General features: G+C 52.1%; 1 pseudogene; it reads right to left on the bottom strand.

Moving 5' to 3' along the window:
• Positions 1 to 1,289: 1,289 nt before the first annotated feature.
• The window catches only part of LOC112609110, a 6,999-nt pseudogene continuing 3,210 nt past the window's right edge, over positions 1,290 to 5,078 (bottom strand).

Here is a 5,078-nt window from a genome sequence, read left to right on the forward strand (position 1 = left end):
TCCCTTGCTTTGTGTACATGCTCCTTAATGCAAGCTACTTGGGGGGCTGAGGCAGGAGAATCACTTGAACCTGGGAGGCGGAGGTTACAGCAAGCCGAGATCGTACCACTGCGCTCCAGCCTAGGTAATAGAGCAAGAATCCGTCTCAAAAAAAAAAAAAAAAAGTAACAAGACTCTTACAGCTGTGGAGATCTGTACCTATTCTGAGTGCTTCTCCACTACTTCCTGATACTGATTTAGCTCTGTGTATATATTTGTTGAAATAATGCTTAAATCTTAGTTGTATTCATCCAGTGCCCTCCCAATCATGTTTTGTGTGGAATAGCATGCTTGTATTCCAAAAATGTTGCAGAAAGAAGACTTGCCACCATGCTGGGGACTGTCCCTGCCCCCTGACCACTTCTGGCCTTCATTACACTCGATCATTTTGGGCAAAAACTACAAATCAAGACTGAGATGTCAGGCCAGGTGCAGTGGCTCATGCCTGTAATCCCAACACTTCGGGAGTCGGTGGATCACTCAAGCCTGGGAGTTCAAGACCAGCCAGAGTAACATAGCGAAAAAAAACCTATCTTTACAAAAAATAAAATAATTAGTGAGGGGTGATGGCATGGTGCACACCTGTAGTCTCAGCTACTAGGGATAGTCACAGTTACTCAGGAGGCTGAGGTGGGAGGATCGCCTGAGATCAGGGAGACAGGGACATCAAGGCTGCAGTAAGCTGTGATCACACCACTGCACTCCAGCCTGAGTAACAGAGAAAGACCCTGTTTCAATATAATCCAGGACTTTCTATGAAGGGAGAGGGAAACAGGACTGTCTGACGTGTGGGAAGATTGTTTGAATTCTCCAGCCTTCCCATTTGGATGTTTTTCTCTTTGTGTGAACGTAGCCATAAGCTGGCTCCTTATAGAGGCATAGGCAGTGGTTGAAAATACAGGTCCTAGAGACAAGGAAGTCTGGGTTTGAATCCAGACTCAGCCACTTTCCAGCTGTGTAACCTGAGACAAGTCCCTGTTCCTCTCTGAGCCTGGAGCTACCTGCTTCACTACCCTGAACTGATGAATGGACAGCACTTGGTACAAAACCCAGCACAGACTTGGCACACATAACTCATAGCTCAGTGTCATTAGAAGAATGCCAGGAGGGCTGGCCTCCATGCTGGAAGGGGCTCTAGACAAGGCTGACCATGTGAGGCATCAGGATCCACTGGTTGGTCTAGAGATCTCGGAACACCTCTCCAGACAGGTCCTCCCTGCCACTTCTGCCTCCCACTCACTTCTGCTCTTTCATGCAACCGTAGTTTTCTTAGCCCCTACAACTGGGGTGGGGCTGCCGCAGGGGCCATCAGGCTGTGAGGGAGGTTGACGCAGACACAGTAGGTAAGAGGCCAAGATCTACAGTCCTGAAAGAGGACAGGAGGCTGGTGACTCAGTGGGTGAGAAAATGCAAAGACTGGGGCTATCTTAGCCCAGAAAAGGACAATTTTTTCCCCTGAATTATTTTCCTTCTTTTGTTTCTTTCTCCCCTCCCTCTCTCCCTCTCTCACTCCTTCCTGCTGTTCTTCCTTTCCCTCCATTACTTTCTTTACTCCAAAGGAAATTTAAGTGGAGGATGTAAAAGCATATGCTATTATTAATTTTTGCAAATGTGCTTAAATGAGAGGCACTGAGCAGAAAGAAGAACACAATTGTATCTCCATTATCTTCATCTGGGCCACTAGATACCAGTCACCCACTTACTCAGACAATGGCGGAAAGGACAAGCCAGCCCCCAGCGACCTGACCCTGACAGCTCACCTGTCGGCACACCTCCCCTGAGCACTGCATCCTCACCAACTGCCTGGGGTCCCTGAGACTGCCTGCTCACACTCACCTCTGAGCCTTCCAGTCTGCTGTTCCCTCTGCCTGGAACATCCTCTCCACTCCCCCATAGACACCCTCTAGCAGCTCTCCTGGCTGACTGCTAATTGGCTTTAGGATTCAGGGAGGCATCCTGCCTTGGGTGCCTTCTCTGATGGCCACAGATCAAGTCAGGGGTCTTCTCTGGCTGCTTATCCTCATAGCATCTGCTCCCAGATGTGACAGACAACTTGTTTTGCCACCCTGTGGTCCAGCAGCTTTCTAAGGGAGGGCTGGGACCAGCTCTCATTTCCCTGTGTCTCTCACCCCTGCAAGGTTCTGGCCACAGACAGCAAAGCCTACGCACATATTTGTAGAGTAAAGGGATAAAAGATAAGGCATCCCAGATGGGAGTAGTGGGTCAATCTTAGCACTTGGGGAGTCTGAGATGGGGGGATCACTTGAGGGCAGGAGTTTCAGACCAGCCTGGGCAACCCAATGAGATCCCATCTCTACAAAAAAAGAAAAAAATTGTTCTTTAATTAGCCAGACGTGTTCGTGTGCATCTGTAACCTCAGCTACTTGAGAGGCTGAGGTGGGAGGATCAGTTAAGCCCAGGAGGTTGAGGCTGCAGTGAGTTATCATCGCACCGCTGCACTTCAGCCTGGGCAATGGAGAAACACCTTGTCTCAAAAAAAAAAAAAAAGAAGAAGAAGAAGGCAAGGCATCCCTGATGGAAGTCACTCTGTAGACCACAGGCTAACAGAGCGTGGTGGTTGGGCAGGGAGGAGTTGGGAGCTGCACCCAACACCTCACACAATGTTATCACGGAGCTGAGGACAAAACAGTTTCCAGAGTTGGGTTTGAGTCCCAGCTCCTCCAATGATGATATGACACCCTAGATATGTGCTGGGATGTCCTCTGAGCCTCAGCTTCCTCACTGCAATTTGGAGCTCTGTCTCTTTCTGGCAGGGGGTTATTGGAAAGACCAAATGAGATCATGTCCCCCTCCCAAACCCTGCAAGTCCTTTGTGTCGCAGTTAGAATGAAGTCTATAGCTCTGTCCACTCACAGCCTGCCCCCCTTCCCCACTGGCACCCTTGCACACGGAGCCCCCTCCAACCTCACCCCTCCACACACACACTGAGCCCTGTGCTGTTCCCTCTGCCTAAATGGCCCTTCCCTCAGACATCTAGATGTCCCTCCTCCTTCCCTCAGTCTGCCTCTTGGAGCAGTCTTCCTGACCACTACAACGGTGCCTCCTCAACACCAGCCTGCGTCACTCCCCACCCCCGCCCTGCTTAGCAGCATCGCTCCCTGGCTGACATTACATCATGAATTTATTTATTTGCTTATTGTCTCCCTCCCCTCCATGAGGGCAGGAACCTTCATCTGTCTTGTTGACAGTAGCATCCCTAGAACCTCGCTCAGGCCTGACTCACAGTGTGTGCTCAGTCCACATTTGAGAAACCAATGGAGAGAAGAATGGCCCAGAGATGTGCTCAGGAACCCAGTTCCCTGACCTCCCATCCAGGCTGCACCCCTCAGGAGTCTAGGTTCCTGCTGATTGGTGGAGTCCAGGACCCAGGGCTGGAAAGTGTCCACCCACAGGGCAGATGGGCCAAGGCCATGTGCTTGAGGTGTGCAGGGCTGGGAGAGGGGGTCAGCCCCAGCTCCCATATGAGGGACATGTGCCTTGTCTTGCCCCTGCTTTGGCTAGAGGGTACCCTGTTCACCAGACATGAGCCCAGGTGGCCTAGGCTCTCCCCTGGCTTGGCTCTGGCTTTACCCCAGAGCCCTCCAACTCACAGACCTCCAGGCAAGGAGGGCTGGGGACCCACCTGTCCCAGCCACTTATCTTTTCTCCAGTAACAGAGCCCAGAGGGGTCCCTGCCTGGGCCCAAAATCACACAGCAGATTGGGGTAGAGTCAGAGAGGACCCGACACTCCTGTGCCAGCCTGGGCATCCCCTCCACTGCCAGGGAAGGACTGTACCCAAGTCACATCTGTACCCAGGCTGAGGCGTTCGAAGCCCAGGCTGAAATCCAGTTGCTACTGCAGAGACCAAAAGTTTCCAAGGCCTTGTCAAGTGGGCTGTGTCAGACGATCCCCAGGCCTGTCACTGGCTGCTCTTCGGCTCAAGACACCTCAAACCTCACCAAACACTTCCATTTCTGAGGGAATAGAGGTCGTGGCTTCCCTCAAGCACCCATTTACCCCACCCTCCTCCTCCTCTTCCTGCAAACTTGAGTCACAGCTGCCCTGCTAGGCGCAGGCCCCAGTGATGTCTGAGTCAGCCTGGCTGGGGTTCCAGTCCCGACACCGCCCTTACCAGCTGGGAGACTCCGGTAACCTCCAACCCTGCTGAGCCTCCACTTCGACATCTGTGAAACAGCCATGAACAAGCAGGCCTCAAAGGTCAACTCCTGTATGCAGGCACATAGCATGCAGTAGGTACCCAATAATAACAGCAGCAACCACATGGAACCGCTTATGGTAGCCCTTCTCCTCTGCACTTTCACGTGGCATCTCATTTACCCTTCACAACAACCCAACTAGGAAGGCACCATTATTATCCCATTTTACTGATGAAGAAATTGAGGCACAGGGAGGTGAATTTACCAGCCAGCTCACAAATGGACTAGTAGATGGCAGTTTGGGGATTGGAGCCCAGAGTCTGTGCTCCTGTCCACCCACTCCCAAATGGGGGCTATAAAACAACATTCTTCCTACGTGCCTGGCAGTGTACCGAGAATTTGAGTCTTCAGTACATGCAATCTTCACAACAGCCCTATGAGGTGGGGGTTATGAGGAGCCACCATTTTACAGATGGGTAAGTTAAGACACAGAGAGAGGATGTGGCTTGCTACAGACCACATGGCTAGTGAGCATAGGCGCCAAGATTCCAACCCGTTTCCCATCCTGGCCAAGAATAACACTCCTGGCCGGGCGCGGTGGCTCAAGCCTGTAATCCCAGCACTTTGGGAGGCCGAGACGGGCGGATCACAAGGTCAGGAGATCGAGACCATCCTGGCTAACACGGCGAAACCCCGTCTCTACTAAAAACACAAAAAATTAGCCGGGCGAGGTGGCGGCGCCTGTGGTCCCAGCTACTTGAGAGGCTGAGGCAGGAGAATGGCGGGAACCCGGGAGGCGGAGCTTGCAGTGAGCTGAGATCCGGCCAGTGCACTCCAGCCTGGGCGACAGAGCGAGACTCCGTCTCAAAAAAAAAAAAAA

This window comes from Theropithecus gelada, chromosome 16 (assembly GCF_003255815.1).
Source record: "Theropithecus gelada isolate Dixy chromosome 16, Tgel_1.0, whole genome shotgun sequence".
NCBI lineage: Eukaryota > Metazoa > Chordata > Mammalia > Primates > Cercopithecidae > Theropithecus > Theropithecus gelada.